Here is a 21,158-nt window from a genome sequence, read left to right as displayed (position 1 = left end):
CTGGCATGGCTGACTTGTCAGTTCAGGTCTCAGTTTATATCATCTCTTAAGAGGCCTTCCCCCACCCTCCAATGAAAAGTGCCACGCAGAGGCTTCCTACCACACCACCCTAATGGAGGCAGGTTCTTAACTGCTACCTAGCATTTTTCTGTTTACTGCCCATTTGCTCTTTCCCCAGCGTCGAGAACACAGCGTTTGTTCTCTGCTGTATTCCTGGTGCTTTAAGCATTGCCTGATACAAGTAGTGGTGAAAATTTTTTGAATGAAGTATTTAGGTAAGGGGAGCAGTGGAGAAAGCCTGAGTATATGAGTGTTCAAGTGTTTTGCTTTGGAGTCAGCTTGAGATTAAAAAGAAAAAAAAATTCTAATCACTAATACTTATATAATAATTATGAATTTCTAAGCACTATTCCAGTTCTTTATACCTCTAAAAATAAATTACCACTGTTTTACAGAAACTGAGGCAGATAGATAGATTTACTTGTCCAGGGTCACATAGCTAGGGACTAGAATTAATTTTTTTTAGCATTTATTTGACCACTTTTAAGTGGTCAAAGGCCCTGGTTTGTGGTTGGCCTGACCAAGTACTTCTCCTCAGGCCACAGTTATAACATCCTGTGACCACCAGGTGGTGTTTCCTACTGTGAAAAGTTCCTAGTACTTGAGGTTTCTTGAGATTAAATATTGTTTGTGTGCTGCTCACAGTAAACCAAATAAATTTTAATATTTAAATATTTAATAAATATTAACATTAAATATATTAATAAATTCATTAATAAATTAACGATTGTTAATAAATTATTTGTTTATTTTAATATTTACATGTGATATATATTTAAAATTTTTATTAAAAATAAACATTAATACTTATTCAAGGTCTTAGTTGCAGCTTGCAAACTTTTAGTTGTGGCAGGGGGATCTAGTACCCTGACCAGGGATCAAACCTGAGCCCTCTGCATTGAGAGTATGGAGTCTTAGCCACTGGACCACCAGGGAAATCCTGGAACTAGGATTGAAATAGACCCTACTCTGTCATCCCAGTTTCTTTATAAAATGGGGATAATAATAGCACCTGACTTTGGGGTTGTAACAAGTATTAAATGAGATGTATAATCAGCCCTCAATACTAGTTAGTGTTATTATTGACAGACTTGGTGACTTGAATTATGGGCTTTCCTGATAGTTCAGTTGGTAAAGAATCCACCTGCAGTGAAGGAGCCCCGGGTTCGATTCCTGGGTCAGGAAGATCTGCTGGAGAAGGGATAGGCTACCCACTCCAGTATTCTTGGGCTTCCCTTGTGGCTCAACTGATAAAGAATCTGCCCGCAATGCAGGAGACCTGGGTTTGATCCCTGGGTTGGGAAGATCCCCTGGAGAAGGGAAAGGTTACCCACTCCAGTATTCCGGCCTGGAGAATTCCACGGACTGTATAGTCCATGGGGTCGCAAAGAGTCGGACACAACTGAGCGACTTTCACTTCACTTCATAGAGAGGGATAAAGGATCATTTATTTCCATTATCTGTTGAATGTGTGTATGTAAGTGGAGTGACAACAACAGGGCTGCAGCTCTGGGGGGAAGCTCCTGAGTTCTGCGTTGGACGTGCTGCGTGCATGAGAAATACCAGTCCCTTTAGGCAGTTGACTCTGAGAAGGTGGCCGCATGGCTGCAGACATAGGTGATGTGAGGGACCAGCCTAGAATAGCAGGCAGAATGAGAGGAGAAGGTGGGAAAAGGCCCAGAGGCAGAAGCCAAGCTAGGAACGGGGAGTTTTGGAAGCCAAGGGAAGAAAGAGTTTAAGAGAAAGGGAAGAGAAGAACAGTGTCTAATGCCTCCAGAAAAGTCAAATAAGGTAAGGCCTGAGACAGTCTACTGGATTTGGTATTAAAAGATATCAGAGATTTTGGCAAGTGTGATGGGGTAGAAGCCACACTGCTGTGGGTGGAGAAGTGGCAGTGCCAATTGTAGGGCCCCTGTGGGAAGTGCCCCTGGGAGAGGGAGTGGTCACAACTTAAGTTTCTCCATAGCTTATAGCCTATGGGAAGGAGCTAGTGAAGGGAGACTTGGAAGCTCAGAAAAGACACGAGAAGACAAGACTGAGTGAGGATTGTCAAACCAAGGAGCTTCCCCTTGGTCCAGACCAATTTGACGCTAAAGATAAGTCTACCTGAGTAACTGACACAGATGACTTAATGCCTCTTAAGTGTCCAGACAGTTCCCAGTGCATAAAAGTTCATAAAATGGACATTAATAAGTGTCCATTCAATGAATGGAGTATGGGCATGAGAATTAGGATAATTCCTGTCTGCTGGTGTCTTCTTTGGGAAGAATCGGAGCTGGATGGGTAGTTGTGCATGTGCTTAGTCGCTCAGTCATGTCTGACCTCTTTGGGACCCCATGGACCATAGCCGCCAGGCTTCTCTGTCCATGGCGGTTCTCCAGGAAAGACTACTGGAGTGGGTTGCCATGCCCTCCAGGGGATCTTCCCAACCCAGAGATCAAACCCAGGTCTCCCACATTGCAGACGGATTCTTTACCTTCTGAGCTGCTAGGGAAGCCCATCAGTACTGGAGTGGGTAGCCTATCCCTTCTCCAGGGAATCTTCCCAACCCAGGAATCAAGGGTCTCCTGTATTGCAGGCAGATTCTTTACCAGCTAAGCTACCAGGAAACCCCAGATGGGCATTTACAAGGCATCAACTGACTGGAGAAAAGGAGGGAACACTTTCTTAAACGCCAAAAGATTGATTTAAAAGTAATGGAATGTAAATTGTTGCAGCCACTATGGAAAATAATATGGAGGTTCCTCAAAATATTAAAATAGCATTGCCGAAAGATATCTGCACACTCATGTTCATTAAAACATTATTCACAATCGCTAGGAGGTGGAGGATATGGGGAGAAGTTGGTAGAAGGGTACTAACTTTCAGCTATAAGATGAATAAGGTCTGGACTTCGCTGGTGGTACAGTGGATAGGAATCCACCTGCCAGTGTTGGAGACAGTTCGATCTTTAGTTGGGGAAGATTCCACGTGCCGAGGAGCACCTGAGTTCATGCACCACAATAACTAAGCCCCATGCTGCGACTGCTGAAGCCCTCACACCTGGAGCCTGCGCAACAACGGAAGCCACTACGGTGAGAAGCCGGTGGACCGCAACAAAGAGTAGCCCTAGCTTGCCACAACTGGAGAAAGCTCAGATGCAGCAATGAAGGCCCACTGCAGCCAAAAATAATAATGATGAATGAATTTTTAGAAAAGATGAATAAGGTCTGAGGATCTAATATAAAACATGGTGACTATGCTTGATAACACTGTGTAGTATAACTGAAATTTGCTCAAATAGTACAACTTAAATATTCTCACACAAAAAAAAAGGATAAAAATGTGAGGTGTTGGATGTGTTAATTAACTACTTGGGAAATCCCCTCACAATATATAGATCTATCAAATCACTACAATGTACACTTTAAATATCTTAAAATACTGTATGTCAATTATACGTCAAAGCTGAAATTTAAGCAAAAAACCAGAGCATCTAAAAATAAATTTTAAAAATAAAAAGTATATAAACATCAAATGAAGTAAATTGCCTACAGTCAGAACAGGGAAGAACAGAATATTGTTTTGAACGAAACGATGTCCCTCGGGGTTGACCTCCCTAGCAAATGCACACTTTGCAGGTGTGGAAATGGTAAGATGTGAACCTGCCCTGATATGTGGTGGGTGGGCAAACATGAAATGTTGTTTCTTCACTGTGTGGATTTCTGCCTCCCTGTTTTTCATCTATTAAATGAAGGCAGGAACGCCTATGCCCTTTTGCAAGGGTATGCTCGTGTACTAGGAATAAGGCAGAATTGGTTCAATCCACATCCTCAAGTGACCTGAGTCTGAGAGTCTAGAAGGGAAACGGGTGGCTACCCAAATGCTCAGATGTGTAATTAAGGCTTCTCGTTGTTCAGTCACTAAGTTGTGTCTGAATCCTTGCGACCCCATAGACTATAACACAACCAAGTTCCTCTGTCTTCTATCTCCTGGAGTTTGCTCAAAGTCATGTTCATTGAGTCAGTGATGCTATCTATCTCATCCTCTGCTGTCCCCTTCTCCTTTTGCCTTCAAACTTTCCCAGTATCAGGGTCTTTTCTGATGAGCTGATTCTTCCCAGTTGGCCAAAGTATTTGAACTTCAGCTTTTGTATCAGTCCTTCCAAGGAATATTCAGGGTTGATGTCCTTTAGGATTGACTGGTTTGATCTCCTTACAGTGTAAGGGACTCTCAAGAGTCTTCTCCAACACCACAGTTCAAAAGCATCAATTCTTCAGCGCTCAGCTTTCTTTATAGTCCAACTCACACATCCATACATGTGCTACTAGGAAAACCATAGCTTTGACTAGATGGACCTTTATTGGCAAAGTAATATCTCTGCTTTTTAATATGCTGTCTAGGTTGGTCAGAGCTTTCCTTCCAAGGAGGCAAGTATCTTTTATTTTCATGGCTGCAGTCACCATCCACAGTGATTTTGGAACCCAAGAAAAGAAAATCTGTCACTGCTTCCACTTGTTCCCCATCTATTTGCCATGAAATGATGTGACTGGTTGCCATGATCTTAGTTATTTTAATGCTGAGTTTCAAGCCAGCTTTTTCACTCTCCTCACCTTCATCAGGAGGCTCTTTAGTTACCTCCAGCTTTATTCTGTTGCCAGCAGAGTCCTCCCAACCCCTCATCCCCAGCCCGTAACCAGGACCACAGTACCTGTGCAGAGTAGATTGGCAGGGGTGTAGGAGGTTTGTTTCCAAATCTTCCTTTTTTTTTTTTTTTTCAGTTTTATAAAAGTGAATATTTGTTGAGTTTTAAAGCATACCAATGGCACAAAGTTCAGAAAGTTCGAGAAAATACACAATAAACTGTCTCCTCCCTCCCTGTCCTCTAGCCACTCTGTCCTAGGACAGGGCCAACAGCAGTCTCTCTATCCTTCCAGATTCACCAGTGCGTTTGCAATTAGATATAAGTATTATATTTCATACAAATGCAGTCATACTATATACACTGTGCTGAACTCTCCTTTCTTCTTCAGTAACTAGGTTTATGTCCTAACTCATTCCGCATCAATGCATGCAGAGCTGCCTCGTTCTTCCCGATAGCTACAGAGTGTTCCTTGAATGGAAGGGTCATTTATTTAACCAGTCTCCATGCTGGACATTTAGGGTTGTTTCCTATGTTTTGTTATTACAAGTTTCACAGTAAATAATCTTAAAAAATTTTTTTTATTATTTATTTTGTTGCAGCTCATGGGCTTTCTCTAGTTAGCAGCACACAGGTACTAGTTCCCTGACCAGGGATCAAACCTACATTCCCTGCATTGCAAGGCAGATTCATAACCACTGGACCACCAGGGAAGTCTCCTCTTTTATTTATATATATATATTTTGGCACTCCATGTAGCATGTGAGATCTTAGTTCCCTGATTAGAGATGGAACCCGTGCCCCCTGCACAAAGTCATAATCACTGGATCACCAGGGAAGTCCAATAAACCTTTCTACATACTTCATTTTGCACATGTGCAAATTACACTTGTAGAATACTTAGTTGTAGAACAGTAGGATCAAAGAGGATGGCCTTTCATATTTTGATAGATGCTTTCTTAAATGCTGCCTTTGGCTGGCTTTTTGGGCTTCCTTGGTAGCTCAGATGGTAAAGCGTCTGCCTGCAATGCGAGAGACCTGGGTTCAATCCCTGGGTCGGGAAGATCCCTGAGTCGGGAAGATCCCTGAGTCGGGAAGATCCTCTGGCGAAGAAACTGGCAACCGACTCCAGTATTCTTGCCTGGAAAATCCTATGGACAGAAGAGCCTGGTGGGGTACAGTCAATGGGGTCGCAAAGAGCTGGACACAACTGAGTGACTAACACTTTCACTTTCACTTTGGCTGGGTTTTTTTGGTGGCAGTTCCACCTGAGAGTGATCCCACCTGCCCTGGCCGGCTGGGGTTATCTGCTGGCCCAGAGCACTATACCCCTTGGTAGAGGAGGGACTGGGTGGGGGAGAGGTGGGAGGCTACCACACCTCCTAGATGCATCACTCTAGTTCTTTTCCCTTCATTTTCACACTGGGGACTTTGACCACCTTCTGACACCAGCCCAGAACCCCAGAGGTGCTTGAGTAGCTGTGGGCCACTTCTTCTGCTATTGCGCTACACAGTCACACTCCTGTGGCCTGGCCAGAACCCCAGTACCCACTGCTTCTGTCTGCCCTGAGGCTCCCACTCTTCTGACCCACCCAACCACAATGGGCTTCATGTGAATGTGAGGATCTCCCAGGCCCCTGGAGGACGGCTGCTGATCTTCAGAAGGGTTAAAGCCAGTTCCCTGTTCCTGGCCTCCAGGAGCCAAATGCCTCCATTAGGCTCCAACCAGCAAAGAAAAGTCACAACAGGTATTTACTTATTTTTAAATATTTACCTGGTTGGTGTAGTTGCAGCACACGGGATCTTCCTTGCATCATGTGGGCTCTAGAGCACTCGGGATTAGTTGCCCCACAGCATGTGGGGTCTTAGTTCCCCAACCAGGGATCAAACCCCCATCTTATGCATTGCATGTCATATTCTTCACCATTGGATCACCATGAAAGTCCCCATTAGGTATTTAAAACAGAAGGAGTTTGGGAATTCCCTGGCAGTCCAGCGATTAGGACTGTGCTTTCACTGCCAAGGGCCTGGGTTCTGTCCCTCGTCTGGGAACTAAGATCCTGCAAGCAAGCTGTGAGGCGCAGCCAAAAATGAAAACAGGAGTTTAATGGAGGGAATTGGTTATCAGGTTGATAGGATTACTGAGAGACCAAATGGAATGTCAGGCACACACTGTGATCCCCGGAAGGCTTGTCCACCGAAGGTAGGTCCGCAGTGGGGGGACCAGGGCTGCACCCAGGGAAACTGCCCAGAGGACCAGTGGGCACCCCTCTTGGCCAGGAGAACAATTCACAGCCTGAAGTCCAGTGCTCAAGTCTGCCGGAGCCCAGAGGCCTGGGGTGTCTGCTCTGAGGCTGTGAAGATGACCAGTACCAGGTTCCCTCGACCAATCCGTCCTGCTTCTGTCTTCTGAGACATCCCTGAGGCCTCGAGATGCTTTCCATAACTTTCAGCCAGATTTCTGAAGGGGGATCCTAAGTACTTCCTCCCCTGCCAGGCCTTGGCATTTTGGCCAATGTTTTCATGCTCAAGGCAACTTGTGCCTCTACTGCCTGTGGGGCTCAGAGACCCGAGTCAAAAGACCCAGCATTTGTCTTCCCAAGAGCCTGAGAAGCTTCATCTGCCAACTCAAGGGTCAGCCCTCAGCTCCCCAACCACACAGTGACCAGGAGGCCTCTGAGCCTGATGGAGGAGGGCTGGCAGTTCAGGCCCCCCCGGTCAGCTCTCCGGTCTCCTACATCCCGGAGGCTGACCACACTGGGGAGAAATCTTGTGATGACACAGGTCGGGGGTCTCCAACTGTCCCGCCCTCAGCAGCTGCCTGGGAAGTCCCCCAGGACCTTGTGTTCCCACCTCTCCAGCAACGGTTCTGAGTCCCTTCTCCCAAGAGGCTCCTCACCTCTCCCTCCCCCTCCCCCTCTCCCTCTCCACAGTTACTCCACCCTCTATTTCCTGGAGAAAAACAGACCCTCCCCCAGGGCATTCCACAGTCTCATTTACAACAGCCCTAGGCCCTGGCTCTCCACCCTCAAGGCCCAAGGGAAGCTGGAGTCGTCCTCTAAAACAACACCTTTCCTTGGGGCCAGGAGCCCCATCCCACCCCCCTCCTGGGGCCTACTCTGTAATTGGTCTACTCCTACTCATCAGCCACACCTTTTCATTTCAGTATCCTTCCCTTCCTTGGTCCTTTATAGGAACTAGCTTCCAGCAAGAGTTGCTGCCAGACCCTGCAGAGGGCCTCCAACCCTCTTCCCTGGGAGGACCAGGCACCCTCTTGGTGGCCAGCCCAAAGGACACTTTCTGACCTTAGCTTCCTGGACCTCTTTCTCTTGACTGCATCTTCCCTGGGACTTCTCAGCTGCCTCCTTCCTCTTTGCTTACCTTCTGTCTGCTCCCTCCATGCTCTCTCCCTGGATGAGCTCTTTGGCCCCTAGACCTCAACTTCCTTCTGTCTATATCCCCACCTCCTGCCCTCTGCTTGGGGCACCCTCTCTGGTTTAGGCTCCACCTTTCAGGGACGACTGCCCCCGTGATGGTACCCAAACAGGGCATCTGCAGGAGCCACCTTCCTCCTGGGCTCCAGGCAGCTCCCTTTGGTGTCCTATACATCTTCAAATTCCAAGGGCTCAAAGTCAGTTTCTTCCTCCACTCTGAACTGCCGCCTTTCTTACCTCTGTAAATAAGACACAGCAACCAGTCCACAGGTCAGAAGGGGTGTCTTAGACCTCTCTCTCCCCAAGACAGGGGCTTCCCACAGCCTGGCCTTCAGGGGTCTTTGGAGTCCTCCCCCTACTTTTCCCTCTGCTTCTCTCTTACTTCAGGCTTCATCATCCTGCCTGGATTAAAGCAGCAATTCTGAACTGGCCTCTCTGACACCAGTCTCTCCCCTATAACTTACTCTATCTGTAGCCACCTCAGTTTGTTTTTTTTTAATCGACGGACACAAACACGTTCTAATAATTAAAAGATTTCAATGACTTCTAGCCAACAGGGTGACCCTCCAGTGCCTCAGCCTGAAACCATTTACCACAGATTGGGACTTGAACCCAGTCAAAACCCAGTTTGGGACTCGAACTCATGTGGGTGGCTGGGACTCAGACCCAGCCAAAACCCTGCTTGGGACTTGAACCTATGTGGCTGGGACGCAAATCCAGCCAAAACCTTGCCTGGGACTCAAACTCAGCCAAAACTCTGCTTGGGACTTGAACCCACGTGTCTGGGACTTGAACCCAGCCAAAACCTTGCTTGGGACTTGAACCCATTTGGTTGGGACTCGAATCCAGCCAAAACCCTGCTTGGGACTCAAACCCAGCCAAAACTCTGCTTGGGACTTGAACCTGAAGGAGGAAACAGACAGAGCTGGATTCCATCTTAAGCCAGGATGCAAACATTAGGCTACCCACATGGTCACCCTCCCAATGGACTCTGAACTTTGTGCCCAGTGTCTATAGAAATGGCATACCAATGGAAAACCAGACCCCCCCCCCCCACCCCGGATAAAAGAGCCTCAGGATTTGTACTTGAACTCTCTGTCACCTAAAAGAATATGCTAATTATCTCTGTAACAGAACAAAGTCGTAAATTCCATTATGTTTATTGGGATATGACCACAGGCCTATTGATAAATGTCCACTGTTTAACTATCTAGGCTTATGACACATGAATCATGGGTTAACTTTGATCGTATCTCTCTTTTACCTTCTCCAGACTAGTTTCAAGGAATTTGGGGAGGTGGGTTTGAGCAAGTACTCTTAGGGTATATAACGTTTTCACAAAAACTGGTCGGGGTCCTTGGCTAAGAGGAGACTCTACCTTGGGCCCACCGGTGTAATAAACTGCACTCCACTATCTGCATTGTCCTTCTGAGTGAGTTTGTTTCCCAGAACGTGTGGCTACAACAAACCCATGTGGCTGGGACTCAAGCCCAGCCAAAACCTTGCTTGGGACTCAAACCCAGCCAAAACCTTGCCTGGGACTCAAACCCAGCCACAACCCATGGTACCTGGTTTCCTGACCTCGTGAAGCTGTTTCTTGATGTCTCATCAAGAAAGAATTCAGTGAGAGACAAAGTGATAGGGAAGAAGTAGATTTATTCAGATTCCAAGAGAAACACACACCGCAGACAGAGTGTGGGCCACCGCAGAGGGCAAGCGCGGCAGCTGAGAAATGTGGCATGCTTAGTTTTTACAGGCGGGGTAATTTCACATGCTAATGAGTGGGAGGATATTCCAACTCTTTTGGAGAAGGGGCGGAGATCTCCAGGATTGGGGCCACCACCCACTCTTTGGTCTTTTAACAGTGCCTTGGAACTGTCATGGCACCTCTGGGTGTGTCATTTCACTTTCTGATTGAGGATCAAGGTCTAGTCTTGTCTGCCCATCGTGGTCCTATTTGATTCCGATCAGTTTATGTTGTGTCCTTGGGTTATGTCCTTCTTTCGAAAGTTGTGCCCTGCCCCTTTCCCTCCTGTTAAAATCCCACCATTGAAAGTCCACTTCCTGCTGCAGAGAGGGGACTAAAGGGTGTCACCCGAGTCATGGTCCTATACTCAACTGTGATCTCCAGGCTTCAGCCAGCTGGACCACTGACCTTTCCCGAGTGGGCCTTCTGGGCTGTCCCACCTGCATCCTTTCTTGCATTCCTTCCCCTGAGACCACCTCTCCCCACCCCTGCCTCCTGGTCAACTTTCCACACTTAGCCACCTCTTCCTGGAGAGACCCCTGTTATCTGCAGACTGGCTCGGAAACTTCTCAGCACCATCTGTTACAGTGCCTGTGGAAGCACAGTTTGCTTCCACATCTGTTTCCCTACTCAGCAGTGAGTTTTTTGAGGTTATATGGAATACATTCTTTGAACCCTAACCTCTGCAATGTCAGCAAACAGTTGGTGCTCAATAAATGTTGATTCTGTGAATTGTGTCCACATAGCTTAGAGCTGTTGGAGGAACTTGGGATTAGCCGGAGAGTACTCAGGAATTCTCATGGGTACTGCAGAGTGTGGAGATCGCAGATACTCCAGAGAACAAGGCAGCTGCTTCCAGGCCCTTCAGTCTAACCTGTCTGTGGCCACCTTATCTGAGCCCAACCTTTCCTGAATCCCAACTGTCCCCTACTGGGTCACCACCTCTATCCCTGTCCATTCCTCCAGTTGTCTTCCTGGATCTGGGAGGGTCAAACCTAGATCTAGGGCCCTACCTTGTATGGAGGATTGAAAGAAGGTGAGATTGAAAGTAGTTGAGGATGGGGAAGACATGTAAATCCATGGCTGATTCATGTCAATGTATGGCAAAAACCACGACAATATTGTAAAGTAATTAGCCTCCAACTAATAAAAATAAATGAAAAAAAAAACTAAAAAAAAAAAATAAGTAGTTGAGGGTCTGGATCTCAGTTTTATAGATTCAGAAACCTGAAATTTTAAAAGATAATTTATACTTCACATCTATTAGGATGACTGCTATTTAAAAAAAAAAAAAAAAAACAGAAAACAACAAGTATAAGTAAAGAGGTGGAGAAATCTAGAACCCTGTGCACTGTTGCTATAAATGTAAAATAGTGCAGCCATCATGGAAAACAGGGCAATGGCCCTCAAAAAATTAGAAACAGAATGACCCTATGATCTAGCAATAATCCTGCTGGGTATGTATCCAAAGGAATTGAAAGCAGGGCCTGAAAGACTTTTGCACTCTCTGTTCAACAGCCACATTTGGCTATTACTCACAATAGCCTAAGGTCCCAAATGTCCATCAGCGAATGAATAGATAAACAAAATGAAAGGAAATTTTAATGCATGCTATGACATGGATAAACTTTGAAGATGTTATGCTAATAAGTGAGTCACAAAAAGCAAATACTGTATGATTTCACTATAGGAGGTATTTTGAGTAATCAAGGGCTTATTCCCTGGTAGCTCAGACAGTAAAGAATCTGACTGCAATGCGGCAGACCTGGGTTCGATCCCTGGGTTGGGAAGTTCCCCTGGAGGAGGGCATGGCAACCCACTCCAGTATTCTTACCTGGAGAATCCCATGGACAGCAGAGCCTGGCGGGCTACAGTCCATGGGGTCCCCCAAAGGTTAGACACATCTGAGTGACTAAGCAGAGCAGAGCAGAGCACAGAGCAGTCACACTCATAGATGCAGGAAGCAGAAAGGCGGTTGCCAGGGGCTGGGAGGAGGGGCAGCTGGGCGCTGTTGTTAGTGGGTATCGAGTTTCAGTTTTGCAAGATGAAAAGGTTTGCACAACAATGTGAACACACCTGATGCTACTGAACTGTAGGCTTAAACATGTTCAAGATGGTGAACTTCACATCGGGCTTATGTTGCCATAATTTTCTAAAAGAGAATTTCATTGTTTAATAAAAAAAATACATTCAGGAAACCAAAAAATAGAAAAGAATATACAGTAAAAAGTCTCCCATGCACTCCTGTCTCCCATTCTCCTGGTTCCTAGTCCTCTACCTGCTTTTAAAAATGTATTAACCATAAAGGACAGAAACCATATACTGGGCTCACTACAAATAACACAGGAAAAGTGTTTCACAAAGTCCAAAACCCTTTCACGATAAAAACACTCAGCAAAGAAACAGAAGGGTACTTCCTCAATCTGATAATGGGCATCTACACAAAACCCACTGCTAACATCATACTCCATGGTGAAAGACTGAAAGTTTTTTCCCTTAAGATTAGCGACAAAACAAAGATGTCTGCACTCACCACTTCTATTCAACATTATATTGGAGGTTATATACAGGGTGATTTTGGGGAGAAAAAAAGCCATCCAGTTTGGAAAGGAAGAAGTAAAACTATCTCTGTGTGCAGATGACATGATCTTATGTATCAACGGAATTCATAAAAACACTAACAGAGCTAATGAAAAGTTCAGCAAGATTGCAGGATACAAGATCAATGTGCAAAAATCAGTTCTATTTCCTATACAATAACAACAAACAATCAAAAATGGAATTAAAACAATTATGTTTACACTAGCATCAAAAGGAATAAAGCACTTAAGAATAGCTTAATGAGGATTTTCCTGGTGGTCCAGTGGTTAAGACTCCTTGCTTCCAATGTAGGAGATCTGTGTTTGATCCCTGGTTAGGAAACTAAGATTCCACATGCCACATGGCCAAAAAAAAAAAAAAAAAACCTGTAGGAATAAGTTTAACAAAAGTAAAAGACTTGTACACTGAAAACTGCACTGAAAGAAATCCTGTGTTCATGGATTGGGAATCTTAACTTTTGTTAAGATGGCAATACTCTCCAAATTCAACACAATCCCTATCAAAATACCACCTGCCTTCTCTGTAGAAGTTGACAAGCTGATCCTAAAATTCATACAAAACTTCAAGAGACCCAGAATAGTCAAAACAATCTTGGAAAAGAACAAAGATGGTAGACACACTTTTTCATCTCAAAACTTACTACAAAGCTACAATAGTCAAGACTATGTGATACTGGCATTGAGAACAGACACATAAAAAAAAAAAAGAACAGACACATAAATTAGAGGGATAAATCTGAAAGTCCAGAAATAAATCCATACTTTTACGGTCAATTGATTTTGACAAAGGTGCAAGGATAAATCAATGGGGAAACAATCTTTTCAACAAATGGTGCTGAGACAATTGGATATCCACATGAAAAGAATGAAATTGGATGTCTGTCTCCTACCACTGACAAAAATTAACTCAAAATGGATCAACAAATGTAAGAGTTACAACTGTAAACTCGAAGAAGACAATGCAGGCAGAAATCTTCCTGATCTTATGGGAGGCAAGGGTTTCCTAGATACAACACCAGAGGCATAAGTGACAAAAGAAAAAAAAAGATACACTGGACTTCAACAAAATAAAAAAAATTAAAAATTTAAATTTAAAATTTAATTTATAAATTAAAAAACAACTTTTGTGTTGCAAAGGACACCATCAAGAAAGTAAAAAGATAATAATTTATACTGTGAGAAAATATTTGCTAATCATACATCTGATAAGGGATTAACATCAAGAATGCACAAAGAATTCCTATAACTCAACAACAAAAATGAAAACAAAACACCCAGTTAAAAAATGGGCAGAGGGTTTGAATAAACATTCCCCAAAGAGATATGACAAATACTGAGTAATGAAGAGATGCTCAACATCATTAGCCATCAAGGAAATGCACATCAAAACCACAACAAGATACATCTTCACACCCACAGGGATGGCAGTAATCAAAAAGTCAGATAATAAAATGAATTTGTGAGGAAATGGAGAAATTGGAGGACTAGTATACTACTGATGGGAGTGTAAAATGGTGCAGCTGCTTTGGAAAATGGTCTGGTAGTTCCTCAAATGGTTAAACAGAGTTAGCACATAATCCAGTCAATGCACTCCTACGTGTATATAGCCTAGAGAAATAACAGTGGATGTCAGGAGTTCCCTGGTGGCCTAGTGGTTAGGATTCCAGACTTTCACTGCATTGCCCAGGTTCAATCCCTGGTTGGAGAACTGAGAGCCTGGCAAGCCACACAGCGCAACCAAAACAAAAACAAGGAAGGAAAGATGAAAGAAAGAAAATGTTCATACAAAAACTCACACATGAGGAACTTCCCTGGTGGTCCAGGGGTTGAGAATTCCCTTTGCAATGCAGGAGATGCGGGTTCAATCCTTGGTCAGGGAACTAAGATCCCACATGCCACAAAAGACCCCACTTGATGCAATTAGACCCAATGAAGCCAAATAAATAATTAAAAAAAAAAAAAAAAACCTCACACCAGACTGTTCACAGTAGCATTATTCCTACCAAAAAAAGAAAAAAAGAAAACAACCTAAATGCCTAACAACTAATGAATGGATAAATGAAATGTGTTCTCTCCAGACATTGGTATGTAATTCATCAATAAAGAGAAAGTACTTATCTAAGCTACAATATGGATGAATTTTGAAAATATGTTAAGTAAAAGAAGATGCAAAATACCACATCCTTTATGTTTCCATTCACATGAAATATACAACATTACCAAATCTTTAGAGACAGGAAATAAGTAGTTTCCAGGGACTAAGGGAAAAGGGAAATAGCATAGGGTCTCTTCTGAGGTCACAAAAATGTTCTAGAATTAGATAGTTGTGACGGTCACACAACTTTGTGAAGATACCAAAAAATAAATAAACAAAAAACCCAACCCACTGAATTGTACACTTTAAAAGAGTAAGTATTATGGTATGTGAATTGTATCACAATTTAACAATCCATATAAAAATATGTTAACCTGTAAATATAAACTGGGAAGAAATACAGCTCTCACTGGGTCAGGACCAGCTTATTTGCAGATTTACAATGGATGCTGAATCAGCAGGTTGCTTGGGACTTCCCTCGTGGCCCAGAGGCTAAGACACCACACTCCCAGTGCAGGGGGGCCCAGGGTTCCATCTCTGGTTAGAGAACTAGATCTTGCCTGCAGGAACTAAGAGTTCAATTGTCACAACTGGTGGCTCAGATGGTAAAGAATCTGCCTGCAACATGGAAGACCCGAGTTCGATCCTGGGTTGGGAAGACCCCCTTGGAGAAGGAACTGGCAACCCACTCCAATATTCTTGCCTGGAAAATCTCATGGACAGAGTAGCCTGGTGGGCTACAGTCCATGGGGTCATAAAGAGTTGGACACGACTGAGCAACTAACACACACACACAAAGATCCCACGTGTTGCAACTAAGACCTGGAAAAACCAAATAAATAAGTAAAGAAAGGAGCTTGGCAAGCACAGAAAACCAGTTGACATCACAATATATCTAGAACCCTAGCCCTCCTCACCACTTCTGTGCTCCTCCAACTCCCTGACCCAGCTTTCCAGTCTTCCTGGAGATTCACCCAGTCACACTCTCACTTCCAGGTCCAGGTCTCTTTCTTTGAGGACGTAGGCCTGGCCCTCTGATTCACACTGCAGCATCTCGGGAGTCCCCTATGTGGCCGGGGGTGGGGATTGGGGTGGGGGGGTGATGGTGTGGGCGCAGGGCAGAGGGGGGAGCCTAACCTGGTGCCTGGCAGAGCGGAAACTCAGCACCTGTTTCTGGAGTGAATCAGAGTTAGGAAGAGCCTTGCTGAGGAGATGCCGTCTGGGCTGGGAATTTAAGTGCCCATGGAGTCTGTCAGCTAGATGGGGAAGGGAGAGTGCCCTGGGCAGGCATAGTAGCCTGTGCAAAGGCCCTGGGGAGAGGGGCCCTGAGAGGGGGGCCTGGTGCCTTTGAACACTCAGGAGACTGAGGGGCTTAAGGTCTTGTGATCATCACAGACGGGGCTAGACACAGATGGAGGTTTGAGGGCCTTTTGCATTAGACACGTTTCCTGGTAAGCAGCTGCTCAGAACTGTTTAAATATGCAAGGAGATTCACTGGCTCTCCCCACTACAGAGTGCTGCCTACCCTGACTCTCAGCTCTTCAGGGCTGGCTTGACCCAGCAGCTCAAAGATGTCATCCTATACTTGCTTCTTGCTCTTTCTTTCCCCATTTCTCCGCGTCAATTTCATTCTCAGAGCAGCTTTCGTCCTGGTGGCAAAACCTCTTTTTGCAGTTCAAGCAGTGACCCCCATGTCTACACATCTTAGTCCAGAGGGAGCTAGGAAACATCTTTTCCAGCAGCTGCAGCCAAAAAGAAGTCCCCTTCCACTGTCCTTGGGTTCGAGCCCCACTCCTGGGCTGACGCTGCTCTGACGCTGCCAGTTCATACCCAAAGAACCATTAAGGAAGTGCCCAGATAAGAGAAGGGTCATGGAAAAAAAAAAAAAAGAGAAGGGTCATGGGAGACAACCACAATAGCCAAGAAAGTCAAATTCTCTTTTTCTTTTTATTATTTATTAGGCCGCGCTGGGTCTTAGTTGTGGCATGCAGGATCCCTGATCTTCATTGCAGCATGAGGGATCTCTTAGTTGTGGCACCTTTTTTGTTGCTGTTGTTCCACATTCCAACTCTTGGTTGTAGCATTTGGCATCTAGTTCCCTGACCAGACATAAGTGACGCAGGTTTGATCCCTGGGTGGGGAAGATCCCCTGGAGGAGGGAATGGCAACCCACTCCAGTATTCTTGCCTGGAGAACCCCATGGACAGAGGCGCCTGGTGGGCTACAGGCCCTAAAGTCATAGAGTTGGACACAACTGAGCGACTTAGCACAAGACCATCCCTGACCAGAGGGCTTCCCAGGTGCTGCTAGTGATAAAGAATCCACCTGCCAATGCAGGAGGCATGTGAGACCCAGTTCGATCCCTGGGTTGGGAAGATTCCCCCAGAGTGGCAACCCACTCCCAAGCCCCCTGCATTGGGAGTGCAGAGTTTTAGCCACCAGACTACCAGGAAGTCCCTCAAATTCTTAATTTCCTTTCCTCATCTGCATGGGGTATATCAGCTCTACTTTACAGGTACAAGCATGACAGTTCTGTGCTGTGGCCAGTGCGACCTGGGGCAGAATGTCCCCTCCAGGGCAGTTTTCTTTTCAGTGAAAGTAAGGGCTGGGTCACCTGGTGATCAAGCCGCTTTTCCTGTTCCACCCAAGGTCCTTTTCTCTGAAAGGAGATGCAATGGCCAGATAAGAACAGCAGATGGCAGTCCTGAGGCATGTCGTGGTTCTGGTAGACCTGGGAGCCGCAGCTGCAGAGAACCAAGCTGGGCCTCTCCAGCCAGAACCTGTGGTCTCCTGTGCCTTCTTGGGAACCCAGCTCTCAGGTGGCAGCAGGGCCAGCTTCATGAGCGTGCCACCCACACTTGGAAGGGCCCTGGGACTGGTTTCATGTCCTGCCGCCTTGGAGTCTTACTAACTGTTGAACAGGAGCCCTCACTTTCACTTTGCGGTTGGCCCTATGGTGCTGGGTGGCAGGACTCACATGACCTCGGGGATCCCCATCACTGCTACATCCCAGAAATGGGCTGGGCCTTTCCCCTTGCTGCTTTCCATCAGCCTTCCTGGGGTTCCTGATCGTGCTGGTCTCCTCAACTCACTGTCTCCTGGGAAGCCTAGAAAGCATAAGGGCCCAACGTGGGGAGGACAGATATCCCAAGGCGGGAGGATGGAGACCCCATGGGGGAAGGGCGGAGACCCCACAAGGGAGGACGGAGACTCTAAGGGGAAGACAGGGACCCTACATGGGGAAGACGGGCACCCCAGGGGGGAGGAGGAGGACCCCAAGGGGGAAGGACAGAGACCCTACGTGGGGAGAGCAGGGACCCCATGTGGGGAGAGCGGGGACTCCATGTGGGGAGGGAGGGGATCCCACGGGGGAGGACGAGGTTCCCACGGGGGAAGATGGAGACCCCACATGGGGAGGACGGAGATTCCAAGGGGGAAGACAGGGACCCTACATGGGAAGGACGGTGACCCCTGGGGGGAGGACGAGGACCCACAGGGGAGGACAGAGACTCCAAGGGGGGAAGACAGAGACCCTACAGGGGGAGGACGGTGACACCACGTGGGGAGGACAGGGACCCCAGGTATGGAGGATGGAGACCCACGTGGGGAGGATGGGACCCCACATGGGAAAGAAAAACTCTCTCTGGTCAAGGTCATCAATGGCCTGGTTGTGGGTCTCGTCTTACTTGTCCCCTCTGGTATCTGACACTCAATTCTTCTATTCCACAGCGTCTCAGGGCTCAGTTCAGGGGCCCTCACTCTCCTCTGGACACTCCTCACTCACTGCCCCACAGCCATCAGAGTCCCCTAGGCTTCCTTCCACTTTACTAAAAAAGTCCCTTATTGAGGTGTAATTTACACACAGTGAAACTCACCCTTTCGGATGCACAGTTCAATGAGTTTTAGTAAACACATGCAGTCACAGTATAATCCAGAGTATTTCCAACCCCCAAGATTTCTCCCAGGCCCTCACTCCAGCCCCCAGCAACCACCGACCCACTTCCTGTCTCTCTTGTTTTACCTTTTCCAGAATGTCATTGGGTCTGCCTTCTTTCATTTAACATCATGTCATGCTCTTTTGTTTTGGTTTTTGGCCACACTCACGGCCTGGAGGATCTTAGTTCCCCAATCAGGGTTCGAACCTGAGCCCCCTGCATTGGAAGCTCGGAGTCCTAATCACTGGACCACCAAAGAAGCTCCCACACCCGTTACTGAATCTCATTTCTTGGTATTCCGCGTGCAGCCATCATTTAAGCACCACCCATAATTCCCTGGCTTCCATGCTTTCACTGCCAAGGGCCCGGGTTCAATCCTTGGTGAGGAAACTGGGATCCCACAAGCCAGATCGCGCGGCCAGAGAAATAAATAAAGCACCGTTCTCTGTGATGTCACACATCCCCTACCATGGCCCTCTAACAAGCTCTGCCTGAAACTCAATCAGGCACTCAGGTTCCCTCAAACCAGATCCTCTGCCTTCACTCTCTTCCCTGGTCACCAAGCTAGAAATCCAGGAGGCATCCTTGCCTCTGTGCCTCTGTCTGCTGTCCCATCTCCAGATGTCACCCTCCGCAGTTGTCCCCTTCCCTCCATCTTTCTGCCTCGGTCCAGGCCGATGCCACTGCAGGGCCTCGTGGCTGGTCTCCTTGTCTCCTCACCCTGGCCCTGGCCTCCTCCCAGTCCATCCTGTACCGGTTCTTGAGGGCAGCAAGCAACATCCTTGGCCAGGGTCTGACCCTGCCTGCCTCTCCATCCTGACCTCTCTTCACATCCCCTTCTAAGACGGGCACACTGTTGAAATGAACTGTTGGTTAGTAAGCAGAGTCATAACACAATAGCCCAAAATGTTTACTAATGGTTGCTAAGAAACTAGAAAGTGAAAAAAGCAAAATGCAAAAGTGATCTATTTATTACCTATCATGCAACGAAGGGGAACTAGAAATTATACACACACGCAAAAAGAAATACAGTAATAAACACAGATAAATCAGAAACCAGTGAGATTGCTTACTTGTGGGAGGGTCACGGTGGGTGTGAAGAACGGGACCAGGGAGAAGGCATGGGGGAAGTGACACTTCTCTGAGTATCTCTGTGTAGTTCTGACTTTGCTGTTGTTGTTACTTTTGGGCCACGCTGTGTGGCCTGTGGGATCTTGGTTCCCTGACCATGGATGGAGCCTACACTCCCTAAAATGGAAGTATGGAGTCTTAACTCCTGGACCATGAGGGAAGTTCCAGTTCTGATTCTTAGAATCATTACTGTGTTGCAAAAATAAAACAAAATTTTAATCAACAAGCAATTGGGAAATAGGGGAGTGGAGACTACCCAAAGTGGAATATAAACAGGAACAAAGGAGCCCAACTGTGCTACAATGGAGACTATCACGATGCTGAGGACACCGGGGGACACTCAGCTGAGCGACTTCAGAAAAGAGTATTTGGCCATCTACTCGAGGGAAAAACAGAACAGCATGTACTCTGAGTAGCAGGTTTGTTTTTCACAGAGCTGAGTTAAAAATTCAGAAACTGCTTATGTGTAATCTAGCACTAAGCAAATAAGTAAATATCTGGTGACTAATAAAAGCCAAATTTCTGTCAAAAAAACAAGTTAGAAATAAGGGAGAAGGAATTCCCCTGGTGGTACAGTGGATGAAGAATCTGCCTGCCAAGGTAGAGGACACAGGTTCTATCCCTGGTCCGGGAACTAAGATCCTGCATGCTTCGGAGCAGCTAAGCCCATGTGCCACAACCACTGCGCCCAAGCCCTAGAGCCCTCGAGCCCCAACTACCGAGCCTGCACGCTGCTACTGCTGAAGCCCATGTACCTGGAGCTGTGCGTGCTTCACAAGGGAAGCAACCCCGGTAAGAAGCCCTTGCACCGCAATGAAGAGCCCCTGATGAAAGCAACAAGAGGAAGCCACGCAAAGCAATGAAGACCCAGCACAGCCAAAAAAAACGAAAAGGAAAGGAATGAGGGTAGGTTAAAATAAACACCATGGTGTTGAACTGGAACTGGGGGCACTGGTGTGAACTCATGGTTTTCAAAAATACATATCGATATATAGAAATATCTTTGGATGAGAATGTGTGTGCATATACACTTCCCAACTCTGACCACTGAGACGGCTTGAAACTCATACTGCCCAACACCAGTGAACTCACCCAGCTCCTAGATCTTGGTGTCTAAAGCCATTCTCCAATAACAGGCACCAAGACTCCTCGGGGAAATGGCTATTTCCAGGGCTGTGGCAAGGAAAGTACAAGATGAGCCTCCAACATCTTATGGGGTCAGAAGGGAAGGAAGAGCTCAAAGAATAATGGGGACATACTGGGACACATCAACAGACACAAGGAGGCAACCTGAATGTCCCATCCCCAGGCCAAACTAGGGACAATACAACAGACAAAATAATGATAGCAATGGATGATAATCCATAGAATAAGAACCTACAGCATAACATAGGAATCTGTGAATCCATAGCAATATAAATATTTGAATGAGTGAAGAAATAAATAAATAAAGGCAGGGGAATTCCCTGGTAGTCCAGTGGTTAGGACTCCATGCTTTCACTATGAAGGCCCAGGTTCAATCCCTGGTCAGGGAA

At 46.2% G+C, this 21,158-nt stretch overlaps 1 non-coding gene across 1 annotated transcript; it reads left to right on the top strand.

Annotated features, from left to right (window-relative positions):
- The first annotated feature begins 21,086 nt into the window (after positions 1-21,086).
- Positions 21,087-21,158, top strand: TRNAE-UUC (transfer RNA glutamic acid (anticodon UUC)). The gene has a single exon. It is a non-coding gene; the product is annotated as a tRNA-Glu (tRNA).

Source organism: Muntiacus reevesi, chromosome 3 (assembly GCF_963930625.1).
Source record: "Muntiacus reevesi chromosome 3, mMunRee1.1, whole genome shotgun sequence".
Classification (NCBI taxonomy): Eukaryota; Metazoa; Chordata; class Mammalia; order Artiodactyla; family Cervidae; genus Muntiacus; species Muntiacus reevesi.
The sequence above is the reverse complement of the archived record's forward strand: the minus strand, read 5'-3'. Positions and strand labels throughout refer to the sequence as shown.